General features: G+C 36.2%; 1 protein-coding gene across 5 annotated transcripts in view; it reads left to right on the forward strand.

The window, feature by feature from the left end:
- The first annotated feature begins 7329 nt into the window (after positions 1–7329).
- Positions 7330–16223, forward strand: part of ntn2 (netrin 2) — a 33936-nt gene continuing 25042 nt past the window's right edge. For 2 of the 5 annotated variants that reach the window (XR_009269201.1, XM_058766186.1), the window contains exons 1-2: positions 7330–8265; positions 15161–15330. The gene's annotated coding sequence lies outside the window, so the exon portion shown is untranslated. Of the gene's footprint in view, positions 8266–8960; positions 9035–15160; positions 15331–16223 lie in introns of all 5 variants that reach the window. The other 3 variants (XM_058766188.1, XM_058766187.1, XM_058766189.1) reach the window with 3 other exon arrangements.

Genomic DNA, 16223 nt, shown 5'->3' on the forward strand with positions numbered 1-16223 from the left:
TATTTGCTCTATAATAAAACCATCTGATGCAGCGCTGAGGATGTTGCGCACGTCACATGATACATGATATAATGCTGGTATCTTTCTTTCCACATCCATCCAAGAGAGATGGTACAAAGGTAAGATGTCGATCCAACTCTGGTAATATTTGGATCATCTTTTGAAAATGAACCTATCGAAGTGAACTGGACATGGTCAGAGCATACAAATGTGAACATGCATACATTTTACAGTAGGAGTCACTCTAAAAAATGTCTTTGCATTAGAGGCAAAACAACAAAGCAAGTGGCATTTATTGCAATCAAAGATGCACAAACACTTTACAAGCAAAAGCTGGCAAAAAGAAGTTTGAAATGCTAAGATGTAATGTGATTCTCTACACTCTCAGATAAAAAGGTATAAAAGTTGGTGTGGTGCCTTTTTTAAAAGTTACTAATATGTATCATTTATGTACTAATATGAACACTGTAGGTACAAATATGTACATTTGAGGTACTAAAATGCACTCTTTAGGGGTAAATAAGGTGTACTTTTTGAAAAGGTACTGCCCTACTGACAGATTTTGGACCTTTTGTTTTGAGAGTGACACCTGCGTGAACTGGAGGAATACAGATTTCATGTAGCCAATAAAACTCACCAAAACACAGCTGATTCAAACAGTGAATGCACTTGGCTGCAGGATATCAGGTGTTTCAGCTACAGGTCAAACTCTGTCAAAGCTTTATTCCCTTATAGATGATTACAGAAGCATTGAAGTACTTACTCAGCCGTAGCCCACATGAAACAGTTCAGAGTAAAGGCTGTTCGGAGTGACGGTGATGCTCTCAGATGTGCTCTAGAGAGAGCTTTCCGTGTTTATTTGGGCTGTAATGAGGACTGATCCGTCAAGAGGATGAGAGGTCGCAGGACTCTTTCTGTCATACTTGTGTGCTTTCTGCGGCGCCACAATGGCGATATCACCCGGGCATAAATATAATAAAGCACTTTTTGAGTCATTTGCAGAGGGAAGGTCTCAATGCTGTAGTGCTGAAACAGATATTAGACTATGCAGGGAACTTTTTGTGGTAGTCAGGAGTAAAATGTACCTTTTTGGTGTACAAAAAAAAAAAAAAACTATACTGTTCAAAAACTTGGAATTAGAATTTTTTTTTTTTTTTAAAGAAATAAATACTGTTCATTCAGGATGCATTAACTTGATCAAAAATGACAGTAAAGACATTTATAATGTTACAAAAGATTTAGATTTCAAATAAATTCTTTTGAACTTTTTATTCATCAAATAATCATAAAAATATTAAGCATTGATAATGAACAGGAAAAAAAAACATTTCAATGATTTCTGAAGGATCATGTGACACTGAAGACTGGAGTAATAATGCTCAAAATTCAGCTTTGATCACAGGAATAAATGACATGTTAAAACATATTTACATAGAAAACAGTTATTTTAAAAGGTAATATGATTTCACATTTTTACTGTGTTTTTGATCAAATAAATTTAGCCTAGTAAGCATAAAAGATTTGCTAACAAACAATCTTTCCTACCCATTTTTTTAAACGGTACTGTATATGACATACCTGCAAATGAAAATAGATGCAAATGTCTATTTATTAAGCTTTTTCGCCCAAATATGATCACTGTGTATTCTAAGGCAGTTTCTGTGTTTTTGATTAGGCCTATTTGTATTCAGTTGTGTTTGGATACTCATCTATCTGGCACTTTTCCTGAATAGTTTCCAAAATATGGCCTAAACATCTTAAAATTTGTGCCTCTAATGTCATTAAACTAAAGAGTTCCTTATTTCTGGATAGCAACATCATCTCTGACCTCTTTTGATGCGTCTTTATCTATCTGCCTTTTGCACTTAGCAGGAAACTCCACTTCCCAGAATCCCACGCGCGTCCAGGTCTCCAAGGCGACCAGAATAATTCAGCGCGTGTCGACTGTCCACATGTGTGACTCAAACCTCCCTTAAACGATTAAAATGTTTAATTTGCTCTTGATTTAAAAGGCTTATTGGTTGTCATAGCGGCCGTCTGTTTTCTTCACGGGTCATTAAGAATACCTATCTATCGGCATAATCACGTCAGTTTGTATTTTCTTGTTATTTAGCCTATGTAGCTATGAGAATTTTTACTCGTAATTAGACTTTATGCATGCATGAATCATATTCTGCTGTATGAAAAGAACATTTAACAGGCTGCACTGCCCCCTACTGATTAAAACATGCCATGATATATAATGAACACTAGAAGCGATCACTTCAATAATGATTACGATTCATGAATGATATGAAACAAAAATACAATTTGGTAAGCTGCTACTGGAATATAACAGGCTAATATTCAGGTTCATAATATTCAGGTGAAAGGAATGTAAATAGTAGTATATAAAACAGATAAATAATATTTATATGCACGTATAGCCTACCTGCATTGAAACAAATGAAAATAAGTTTCACATCACAATATTAAACAAGATATTATATAACAAACCCGGCAAACTTTTAATTGAATTCATATCCTCATATATTAATACATCAATAATTATTCATGAAATTAAAATGAGGTTTCTCGCACACTGATTTATTTTCCAATTGCGTATTCATTTCCACACTTTAATTAAACGTCTGCTAAATTATTTCCAGCACTTTTTCTTGTAAGTTTATTGAAGTTTAAAATGAAATCATGAATAATTTAAACACTCTCTATATTTCTATAAATTTCTATATTTGGACACGTTAACACATATCACTTTCATTGTGATTGTCAAAAAAAAAAAAAAAGAGATATATATGTTTAACGCAAGTCGTGTCTATAGCGGGGCATGTTGTCACATTACATGGGGTAAGCTATCACAAACCTGCAGTCAGCTGACACTGATTAAAAAAACTACTTTTTTTGATACATTAAATATTATAATATATGTACATACTATTGTATGTAAAAAAGGTATTCTGTGTCTATATTTTATTTTTAATTTTTTCAACTATTATACAATAGGGTTTTATTGTAATGAATGAATTCTAAACATACAAAACATATGTGACAATTTCTGCTAATATATTTCAAGGTGTTTTAGGTTTATGATAATGTCCCAAAAACAAATGTGCTATATATTTACATAAATATATTTTATACCAATATATACTGTCATTTAATTTTATTTTTGCAATAATTATGTAACATTTTTTAAAAATGATCAATATTCCACAACTCCAGGTGTTTGAAAGCACCACACGAGCCACTGCTATAGAGAAAACAAACATTTGTGCAATTAAACCAACTCAAAACCTTAAATACACCCCCTGTGACAACTAGCCCCGGCCTCCTCTGTAATTTAGACAAATATCTTACTGCTCTGGTGTTAACTGTTTTACTACAGCAAAATTGCTAGTTTCCCTCCCGCAGAGATAATTGAAGGTTAATCTACACATGTGGGACTCAATCAGGACGCGTGAGTGTGCTATACAGACACCAGATGGCACAACTAACTCACATATCTGCTCTTCATAGGTTGCACACCGTCGTCTCTCTCACACACTCATGTGAGTGGAGTTTCCAGAGAAGCACAAACAGTGTGTGCATGTGTGAATGTGTGGAGACGGCTGCTTCTGTCTCTTTTATTTCTTGACCTCTCACACAGTGTGACAGACTCATCAGAGTAAAACGGTGCCATAAATACCACAGGAATGTTGAGAGGCTTACACAGGCCTGAGAAACTCCCCCACACACATACACACACACACACACACACACACACACACACACACGCATGGACACCATTCATTGAGAAATTACTTTATTTCACGGCACATTATGGAAAATACTTGTATTTTGTGGCAGCCGCATGCGTGATCCCAAATCTCTGAGTCTGTGATCCGCACCGGCGCTACCAGTCACCCTAAAACCAACGGCACAAATCTGTTAGCCATACAGCGCCTATAAAGCGTCTTCTACTAGCTATTTATTGTGTTACAGCATGAACACATGAGGATTTCACTGAGTTTTCCCACTCATTGACATCAATGCTACCGTACAAGAAAAAACGCCACTAAATTAAGTCAAAAACAAAGTAATTGAATATGAATAAGTCAATTCCACAGATGCTTAGATGGATTGAGTTTAGTCTGGGCCTCTCCAGGACATTAACCTCCTGGTCTGAAGCCACTTCAGTGTGGTTTTGGCTGTATGTTTTGGTTTACTGTTGTGTTGAAAGGCGAATCATCCTCCAGCTCCCAGCGCTCAGCACGGTTTCCTCCAGCCTTTTTTTTTTTTTTTTCGGGTCCAATCATTTTTTCTTCTTTCTTTAAGAGTTTTCCAGTCTGTGCTGCAGAGAAACAACAACAAAAGCACGATGCTTTGCCGTAGGAATGGTATGGTGTGAGTAATGCGCTGTAATGTGAGGTTTGAAGGTTTATTAGATTACTTAATCCTTTTCTAAATTGTTGAGTCTCTCACATTCAGTAAAAAATTGGTTCCTTTTAATCCAAGCTAGATTTATCAAAATTTCATGTGAATTTTTCTTCCGTCAACCACAAAAGGAGATCTCTGAATTGCTATTGTGTGTGTGTGTTTGTAGATAGATAGACAGATAGATAAATGCTAGTAAAGTGACATACTTCAATGTTTCAAATAACTTTTGTGAAAATAAAATGTCAAAATAAGGGTGAAATAATGATCCATCAATGAAATAACATACTTATTCTGACCTGTACTTATATAAAATATATAAAAGAATAAGTGATCATACTACATTCTATTATTTCAAATGATTAAAAACTTATAGCGAACAAATGGACAAAACCTATAGTGATCTGAAAGACTGTTGTGATTATTCAAATTTGGTGCATCACAATAATTATTAGCAGATCCACGAAAACCAATGATTTTTCGACATCATTGATCATCTAATCTGGTGTGTCATATCTTGATGTCACATTTGAATATATAGAAATAAAAATGATGCAAATGATGACAGTTTGGGTCTGTTCCCCATTCAAAGCTATTAAACGACTTCAAGAAGAAGCCATATTCTTTTATGGAGTTTTATGACACTTTTTGTCATTTTTAAAGCGTTCACTTTCATTGTAGGAAGATACACTGCATGAAAAATCTGCTAATCATCATCTTTTGTCTTCCACAGAAGAACGAACATCATGCAGATCTGGAATGTTGAGAGAGTGAGTAAATGAAGACAGAAGTTTCATTAATTATTTGAGTTTGAAGTATTTAAGCTATTGCCTCGTGCACAGTTACAGTCATCTCTGTAATGAAGGAGTTCCCGTAAGCATCTTGGTGTCCTTCACAACATTTCCTCCTGCTCAGACACTCAGTTCTGGAGCATGGCCATGCAGTTCTGGGCAGAATCATAGTCGTTCCACATGTAGCCTACTCGTCTTTTTAATGATGTTCTGGTGTGCTTTGAGGAGCACTTACTGTTTTGGAAAATTCCCGGACTAGTATTTTTCAAGAACACTGTTTTGGATGAGTTCAAAATGTTCTCGTGATGAACGTTTCATTGGAGATGCTCTGCATCATGTTAAATGGCTCAAATGCACGAGATGGAGCCCAAGCAAATAGTTTTGCGACCTGAAGATAAGAGTAGTTTACATAGAGATTCAGGAATATGAAAACAAAATGATGAATTCACTTGATATTTTTGAGAACTTGAATCGTTTCCGTGATGCAACACAATGAAAGATTAGTTTTATTTATAGATAACATACCAACACTGCTGTGGATAAAGGCCACTTTGATCACGTGATGTTGGGAGATGTTCAACACCGGATGAGTGCAATTCATCAAGCGTTTAGGATCAGTTCTAGAATTCCGTGATGCATCCCGGTTTGCCACTCGGGCGTTGCGGGATGATTATAATAATTGATCTGTTTAGGACACACACAGACACACACCCACCCGCATCTGCCTTGAGTTTGTTTCGTGTTTTATGCTCTCATTACGCGCACCATCTGGATTCTCCATCACACACCGAGTGTTTTCCGATGATTTACGGGAATCAAAGACTCTTGAATGGCTCCATGAGATAGTATCGGGAAAAAATAAACAGCAGTGTCAAAATAAGCGTCAGAACATCAGCAGAGCAAAACACGCATGCGCAGAAACGCCAGACGCCAGAGGGTGCAAATTATTTGGGTCTGACCTCCTCACCCACCCTTCCCCTCAACTCAAGAAAACAAAACGAGGTCGAGCGGTCTTAGTAAAAGTTATTAGTTAGGTGTTTCTCAAGGTTAAAAGGTTTTAGTATTAATAAAAGTCAGTCAGAGCATAAGGTAACCATAGCAACAGTAGGTCACTCTAGCACCTTCCACTGCAATCATTTTCGTGCTGTACAATGACAAATCCTGTCATTATCTTTCACTTTATTATAGATTTTCATATCACGAATTTAAAACTGTTTTGTTTTAAAGCTCTTAAAGGGATAGTTCACCCAAAAATGATAAGTCTGTCATTAATTACACTGTAAAAAGTGATGTTGAATTAACTTAAAAAATTGAGGAAACCTGTTGCCTTAAAATTTTTAAGTAAATGATAATTAAAAAAAATAAGTTAAGTGAATTGTCAAGTTCACTTAACTTTTTTTTTTTTTATTATTATTTACTTAATAATTTTAAGGCAACGGGTTTCCTCAATTTTTTTTAAGTTAAGTCAACTTTTCACTTTTTACAGTGTACTCACCAATTACTCATGACGGTCCAAACCCGTTCGTTCAGCTTCGGAACAGACTGAGTTATTTTTAATGAAATTCGAGAGCTTTCTGACTGTGCATAGACAGCAATGTAAACTGAAATTTTCCCAAAGCCAGAAATGTAGTAAGGACATTGGTAAAACAGCCTATGTGACATCAGTTGTTCTACCTTAATTTTACGAAACTACAAGAATACTTTTTGTGCACAAAGAAAACAAAAATAACGACTTTATTCAACAATTCTTCTCCTCCAAATCACATCTTCCGGCATTATTAAGAGTACCTCTGCACGTAAACAACATATGCGCGTGATGCTGCTGACATAGAACATGCATTCGCTGAGCCTTGTTTATGTGCAGAGCAAAGTAATGTGCATATGACATAGTACTCTCCATAATAGCAGAATAAGTGATTTGGAGGAGAAGAATCGTTGAATAAACTCGTTATTTTTGTTTTCTTTGCGCACAAAAAGTATTCTCTTAGCTTCGTAAAATTACGGTTCATCTATGATGTCACATGGACTATTTTACTGATGTCCTTACTACATTTCTGAGCCTGGCTATATTTGGGTGAACTATCCCTTTAAGATAATTGACGGTTATCTGGCTGTGAAATACGGCAACGCGTGACGGACCTCACTGAGATTGTGTTCTGAAAATTATCTTTGTATTGACAACATATTATTTAACAGACGTTTAAAATTCTTCTTTGAGCCGAAATTCCACCCCTTAAAAGTAAAATTCGCATACTACCAAACCCCCGACCACACACAGCGACTTCAAACCAAGTAAGGTGCCTACCTAGAAAGCATAGGTGCGTAGCGTTCAATAGGCGAAACGCGCATCTTACAGGCGCCAGTGATGAACAAAAATTACTGTTGATATCATTGGCATTGCCTGTGTTTAACCTCTTTTCTAAGTAGTTTATTGACAAAAGCGGTTGCTAAATAATTATGAATATAAAACCAAAACTGTGATGCTCAAAAATGCTCTAAGCGACTATGCCAGATGCTAGACTCCGGACCACCCATTGGGTGCGTCTGTAAACCAATGAGTTGCTGCTAAAACAGCATTTTATGGCATCATTGCCGCGCGCAACCGACTCGATGCCACACAATGCCGCGCGCTCATATGAAGCCCAAAAATGTTGCACGCGACTACGGTACCCCAAAACGCCACCCGCATATGATGCACCAAAATGCTGTCTAGGTAGGCGTCTTACTAGGTTTTGAAACAGAGCCTCGTTCTCGAATGCAGTTTGAGTCTGGAATTGTGTGTGTGTGTGTGTGTGTGTTTGTGTGTGAGGGGGGCACAGTCGGGTTTCTCACCTTGGCTCGCTCTCCGTCACCCCTCCTCTCTCTCTCTCTCTCTCTCTCTCTCTCAGTGCGCGTGTGTGTCAGTGTGTGTCTGTCTCATGAACGGAACTGACCGCTGCTGTATCTGTGAGTTTCATTCACCGACAGACAACAGGACTAAATCACAATCAATCTGGATTTATTTTCCTCACATCCGCGCTTGAATAAGGTTTAGCGGTTCAGACGGGATTCAGACATTCAGGTGAGTTCTCAAACAGTTCAAGTGTTGTAATATCTGCAGCATGCATTTTGCAATCATAAATGGAGATATGCATGGTATCATATACAACTCTATATAGTTATGCATATATGATTTGATTTTGATTTTAACGCAGGTGAACCAGAGCTTTGCTGATCACAAGCCAGTTCAATTACAATTTACACTGAATGCATGCATTAATTTATGAAAATTTACCTTGGTAACTATAGTTTTCCTACAAAATCATATTAACTAGTGATTGTTACAGCAATAAAACTTTGATAGCGTGATATTAACATTAAAAAAAAAGATTTAAACTAAAATATTCTAAAAGCTTTTTACACTGTTTTGTATGATTTTCCATGAATTTAAGTGGCTACTATGGTGCATTTTTTATAAAAGCTGTAAAAATAATTTCATATGACTTGATTTAAAAGATCAATTTATATGCAGTTATTATGCAAACTGATTAATTGTTATTAAATAGCCACTAAGTTAATAAGTTAAAGCAGTGATGTTTATGAAATTAGCTCAATTTAATATATAGGTGTTCATTTAGTGTGCTTTTGTTGTTTATAATTATGAATAATCAGATTCTGTTAATTAGACAATAATGAGGATCCTGTGCACTCCTCGCTCTCTGACAGGTGGGCAATTACAGTCTAAATTCTCTCTCTTTTTTAATGGTGATTTAACAGAGCGCACCAAACTCTGTTTCGTTCCCGGTCTGTGAGAGATGCCAAGGAAAGCAACTCTTCACGAGTCTTCTTAGGTATGCGTGACACCGTCGAGATTTCTGCTTCCCCTGATGGACGTGGCACACACACGTTTGTGTGTGTGTTTGTGTGGATTCCTGTGATTTTATTGCAGTGAAGCCCCTCTCTGGTTTCCCCGGGGTCACAGATGAACTGTAGAGTTAAACTTTGGGAAAAACATTTACGCCAGCTCAGTTTACTGATCCTGCCCACTGCTGGCCCTCGAGAAAAAGGGGGAAAAAATCAGACGTTTCAGAGCTGTCAAAACGAAAAGCACTGTTTGACAGTAAAGTCAGAGGTGTAGCGGACAGGGAGAGAGATCTGATAATTAAACCGTGTGTCAGTTTGATTCTTGACCTACTTACAACATCCCAGCTCTCTCTGCCAGAACTATATGGAATAGCTCTGCAAAAAAAAAAAGAAAAAGGAAATTCTGTCACAATTTACTCACCCTCATGTCATTTCAAACTGATATGAGATTCATTATTCCGTGAAACACAAAAAGAGATGTTTAGCATAATGTTTATGCTCCTCTTTTCCATACGATGAAAGCAGACAGCCTGTCAGTCCACAAAAAGAACTAAAAAAAGTCCTGTATAAAATCTCCATGCGTTATATTCCAGGTCTGAAGCTAATTCTAAAGCTTTATGTGAAGAACAGACTAAAATTGAAGTCATTAAACCTCTTTATTAGCATTGATGGTTCCATGAAGAATCGTTAACATCCATGAAACCTTTTCATTACACAAAGGGTTCATTATAGTTGAAAAGTATTCTTTAGATTAAAAATTAGAGTAAAATGTACTCACGCGTAGAAAAAAAAAAGGTTCTTTAAAGAATGTTTCACTGAAAGGTTCTTTACGGAACCAAAAACACCCTTTTGAAAACCTTACTTTTAAGAATGCATTGCACTGCATATTCAAATATTGATATCAATAATACTGAACACTATTGGTTCTCTGATCTCATCATGTGATGCATAATAATGAGGTTTTTTTTTTATGATGGAAAAAATGCATCAAAAGATGGAATTTTTCCAGACCCTTTAATTCAGGTGTTCTTCAAACAAAGCTGTCATTTGATTTCAGAAGACTTAGAATGGTCATATGGTCTACTTTATAATATTTTTATGGTGCTTTTTTGTCCATTTTGGAGTCCGGTCACCGTATGCCTTCATTGTATGCACAGAGCAGCTCGGACATTCTCTAAACATTTTTTTGTGTTCCACAGAAGGGAGAAATCCCACAACATGAGGGTGAGTAACTGATGACAAAAAATTTAGTGAACTCTTTCTTTAATTAGCATACATCATGCACTTTTGTGATGATGCACTGTATGCATATGATTTTGCATCACGTTTTAGCATTATGTTCCTTTCTTCCTGCATTTTAAGACGTAATTGTGTCGTATTTTCAGCGCCGGGCAACTTTAGTGCAGCGTTTTTCAACTTCAGTGAAAGCTTTGGATCTGACACAGTCTTGGCTCGGTCCACCTTAGCAGCTAAAGTCAACATGGCCTATATTTCACTCTCCTCCTCTTCCAGCACAGGAAGCTTCATCTGTGTGTGTGTGTGTGTGTGTGTTCGCGCACATGACACCCTTTTCTCTTTTGTCGCCAACAAAAAAGTCCCTACACTAACTTTAACTGCTTTACTGGACTTACCTTAAATGGGGTCATATCAGGAATCAAATTTGATCTTGATCTTTTGAGATAAAAGAGTTTTGTGTACTATTAAAGTAACTTTCAGATTTCAAAACATTTATTAAAGAGTTGTAAAAGTATGATTTTAGACAGATGAATACATTTGATCACATGACCATCCATTCTGCATAATATAAAGAGTCAATTGTGGAAAACGGCTCATGTTTTACCACTAAATTACTGCTTTTGGTACTAATATTTAAGTGGATCTTAGGTTAATTTAAAAAAAGAAAAACACACACGTGTGTGTGTGTATGTGTATATATATATATATATATATATATATATATATATATATATATACAAAAATGTATGATACGACCCTTTAAGAGTCGTGCATTGCTCCTCGAGTGTGTGTTTGGTCTGTCTGTTTATGCATGTGATTTTAAGCATGTCAAGAGGTCAGGGGTCATAAAATAGCAGGTGACAGCCGTAAAAGTGTAATTGTGGGAGTGTGTGTGCTTGAAGTTATTCTGTGCCGTGCAACTCCCTTGCTGTAACTTTTGGGGTGTGCCTAAAAACACACACACACACACACACGGAGTGTGTCCAGTCGGAGAGCGGTGTTAAATGATTCAATCTGTTGTAGCCTTGGCACCTTATGACTTTGTATGTGTGTGTGTGTGTGCAAGCAAGTGTGGTGCATGAAATGTGTTTGTCAGTATTTGAACACTTCATAAAATTATTTGTGGTTTCCCTCCTGAGTTCAAAGCTGGTGATGCCTAGCGGTGAAATTTTTGTTGTCGAATGGAAAAAGATGTGTGCTTATGTGTGAGATTGTGAAAGTCTGTGTGTTATTTTACATAGAACCCATGCATTAAAACCAACTAATGATAATTAATACAAACCAACCAAAGCTATTTCTTAGCATTTTTAGAATGGAAAAAAAAAAACATGTTTTTATTTATGCATCCTTTTTTTTATCTTTGAGGAAAAAGGTTTTGCCAGATTAGTTTTAGTGAACGTCTGGCAACATTTCTGTCCCCAAAGTAAAATTACAGAAGTGTGATGCAACGCGTGATGTATTACTGCACAGATTCTCAAATTATCTTCAAATTATTTTCAAATCAGCAATCAATGCATGACCCGGTCATCATGTGTATTTTTCTGTGAGTGTGTGTGTGTGTGTGGTTAAGGATCAGGTTTTGCTGTTTTAGTGAGGGCTGGGTTTGGTCCGTGTGTGTGAGGGAAGGGTCTGGTCGCAGTGGCTGCATTCTTTTACCAGGCGGTTTTCTTTCCACTCGCACATTTGTAGTCATGCATTTAAGTTGTCGGCTTGCTCTATGTGACTTTTTAATCAGTTTTAACCATCGAAACTTTTCCAGGCATGAATGGTTCCTCAAATCATGTGTTGTTGAGGAGAGCGTGCTGCTACTTTAAATGTCAGATGGACCATTTTCACCTGCTGGACCAGAAAACAAGTGAAAAACCCCAGACTGGGCCTGAGACTCGATAAAACCTAAATCATGAAAAGATGTAGTGCAGAAATCGGTTGTTATCAACACTTCTTCACCATGTGTTAGGTCAAATCAACACTGATAATTGGTTTTCTGTGGATTAAGTTTTGCTGACAGCGAGCACACCTCTCTGTCGTATCTTGTTATTGCAATCTTAAAGGAAAATTGCTATTGAAAAAGGGAGTCAGATGAGTGATATACATGATTATTCTCTGCTGAGACGCTCTGAATTAGTTTGTCCAGACCAATTCCTCTCTCTCCCATTAAAATCAACATGAAACTGCATTCAACCCGTTTTACCCATTTAAAATGAAAGGGATATTAATAAGAAAATTGTATCCATTGGGAATTGGCTGGATCTTAAGAAATGGGAGTTTCATCCTGGAATCAGACCTGAACAGTGATATTTTAGTGTTATTTATCATTTGTATTAATTTTGTATTAATTTTTATATTTTCAGTTTTAATTTTAGTTTATTTTTAGCATTTTTTAATGACTTTTTAAATATGACTATTTAGGTTTAATTTATTTTTATTTCAGTTTTAGATTATAATAATTAATAATTATTTGCATGCTTCTACTTAAACTTATTTCAGTTAGCTGACAAGGCAACATGTTTCATTTTCATTTAGTTTAAGAATTTCATCTAATATTTATATATAATTTTTATTTCAACATTACTTCAGTTAACTTTAAAAAAAAAAATAGTTTTAGTTAACGGTAATAATCCTGGACCTGAATGTGAGTTTCCTAAAACAATGCCTAAATATTTGCATTATCCATTAGTCTGTGAAGCCTTGCTGATATCAAACAAAAAGGAAAGATTATAGAAACAGATGTTATTTTTATATTTGTCATTTTACACTGGTATACAGATATTTTATCATCAAAAGAAATAGCTTTTCACCTTTAAATCTGGTGTATTTAGTTTCCATCTGAGCCTGTGCACTTGTGTTATGTCTCAGTTCTGATAAATTCTGTGTCATGAGTAACACACACACACACACACACACACACACACACACACATGCTCGATGTAGAAACCCGACTCTCCATATTTAGTCATTCTGTGAGAGACGTCCATTCTTCATTGTGATCCATCTCTCTTTCTTTCATTCTCTCATATATCTCATCTCTACTTTGACGTCCTTTATCTTCAGCCACTATCTGTCTTTTTTATTCTCCCCCCACATACCGTCCCTTTCCTCAGTTCTGTCCATATTTGTCCCTTTTTGTCTCACTAAGCCTTTCACCTATTTCTGTCTCATGCTCCCGTGTGTGTGTGTGTGTGTGAATCAGAGGGATGTGTATTCTTTTTCTCAGAATCTGATGGATCCGTCACTAAATGATGTTGTGGCATGGACACACACACACACATTGTAAACACCAAAAGACCACACAATCAGAATATGTGCGTATACACACAATGGGGTCCAAACGTCTCAGACCGCATTGACATTTTTTGATTTTTTTTCATTTAATTCTGGAAAATAAATAAAGTTTTAAGACTTAGAAAAATGTAGCATTTCTGTAGCTCAAACCATAAAACATGGCACTAGCAACAAGAAGATTATGGGTTTGATTTCCAGAGAATGCAAAAACTTATTTTAAATGTAATGAAAGTCAATGTGGATAAAAGCATTTGCCAAATATGTACAATAAAATACATACATTGCATATATATATATATATATATATATATATATATATATATATAAAAAATTATTATTTTTGATATATTTCATGTATATTGTTTCAAGTAAATATTGTGTAAAATAACTGTTCAATTAAAATGTAGCAATTTAAAAAAAAATATATCATTTATCATTAAATTGAATATTTAGGTACTATTTTCTTGCACCTATTCTGAAATAATGCTAGATAACATGATCATCAGGCTTTGTTCATCACAATCTCAATTTATTATCATTATTTTATTTATTTTTTTGGTCAAATTGTTACACTGATAATTTGCAATACAGTTTTTGAACTGAATTAGAAATGTCTTTTTCAGTAGTGGTTAAACTAGGGGAGCCGAATTATGTGTGTTTCTCGGTGTGTTTATGTTAGAGTGATCGAGCGAGGTAGAGAAAGAGAGAGTTGGGGGTGAGAGAGTTCGACTGACGGCGTGAGGGTCAAATAATGAGCTTAATTCTCTGTTTGGTGTTTGATGATGTGTGACTGAAGAGGTGTGTGTGTGGAGAGAGAGCAGAGAGAGAGAGAGAGAGAGAGAGTTTGGTAGAATGTGACAGAAACAGAGGGAGAAAAGGGACCATTCAGGGCTTATTGTGTCTTCATATAAAACATATGCTCTACAATTCTCATCAGAAACACAGGCTTTGTAGATTGCATGATACTAATGCCGGAATATGCTTACCTAAAAACTTGAAAAAGGACACCAAATCACTATAAAAATGTAATAGAATCATAGCTTTGTGTTACTGATTTATAGTTTAATGAATGAATGGATTGTGAAACGAATGATTCTGACATCTCTGACTCTCTGATTTTCAGTAAACACATCACATTATTGTTTGCTTGGTTTCAGAAAACTCGTTTGGACTACTTTCATGAGTCTTTTGGTTGCTTTTGTGCCCTTTTTGATGCTTGACAGCTTTACTGTAATTGCATGGGAAGAGCATGATATAGTAACAGGTGTGACATGAAGCCTTCATGCATCTGAGCCAATTTCTAATCTATTTTTCAGCACAATAATAACAATCAATTTATCGGGCTTTTAATCAAATTTATAAGTTGTGTATAGTATGCTTTTACTGTCTTTATTTGAGGGTCCATCTGTACCGTTGCAAAGGGGCCCGAGCAGAAAGAGCCGCATTGATATTCACATCACACACACGCAGTGACAGGTCCTAAGAGAGGAGTTTTACTCTGGTTTCATGGTTCATTGCTCTTTGTAGTGCTGTAGAAGTGTGATTCGGCTCAGATACATGCTAATGTCAAACTGTTTCTCATTAACTCTAAACAGCGTGCAGATCTCATCAGATTCCCTCCTGGCAGATCATATGCGTGTCGACCTGCGGATCGAAGCATCAGGAGAGTTTGAGAGTATCGAGTTTTATCCGTTCGGTGTCTGTCTGGAACATGGCACATAGGATGCGGAGCGGACTGTGACCGCTGATTCCTCCAGCAGTAGAGGTAGTGCGCTTTCTCTGTTTAAAACGATATAAATATCACTGTTTCGTAGAAATGTTTTTCTGCTTTATGAATCTAGAAAAGCATCTGTGCACAGCGACATTATATTAAATGTTCTCATTCAAATCCCCTGGCCTCCAACGGCCCAAACTCCCCGAGAAAACATGAGGAATCTCAGCATGTGTTTACCAAGACAAAATTAACCCATCAAATAACAGCTGCAGTGTATTTCTGCATGCACGGCTTTCCTAAAATGGCTGAAATGTCTATAAATGAGCATTTCTAAACACACTTGCACAATCTTCACTATTATTATTGCTGATTCCCTTAAGTTTTTGCATCATCCTGCTGTGTTTATGCTCTAGAAATGAATAATTCCTTAAATCATGTGTGTTGTTGCAAAGATGTGTTGCTACTTTACTAAGTGATCAAATGCTCCACTTTTAACTGCAGGCCTATAAAACAGGCGAAAAATCCCACAAATGCACATTGAAGCCAGATCAAGAGACTAGAGGGTGAACGCTTTTGATTTGGTGTGTGAGCAATCACTTAGCAACTGCGTAGCGACACTAAAATCTAATTAGAACACCTTTGCAACTGCATAGCAATGTCCTGGCATTCACACACATCAGAGTAACATCACGACAGTGAATTTTACAAATGATTGCAAAAAGTTCAGCTGCAAAGTATTTAAACACCTTAAATATAAAGTAGATACACACATTTTACAACTTATTGATGTCCCTTTTTTAGTGAAGTATTTGATTTAGTGCTGTGAGTTTATCAATAACTACACCTATCTAGCCCCTATTGAGTGACAGTTGAATTTAGGCTGAATACTATATGTAACTCTCTGCTTGTTTGTTTAGTTAAATTTATTTATTTTATGCATTTTT

Source organism: Onychostoma macrolepis, chromosome 24, assembly GCF_012432095.1.
Source record: "Onychostoma macrolepis isolate SWU-2019 chromosome 24, ASM1243209v1, whole genome shotgun sequence".
Classification (NCBI taxonomy): Eukaryota; Metazoa; Chordata; class Actinopteri; order Cypriniformes; family Cyprinidae; genus Onychostoma; species Onychostoma macrolepis.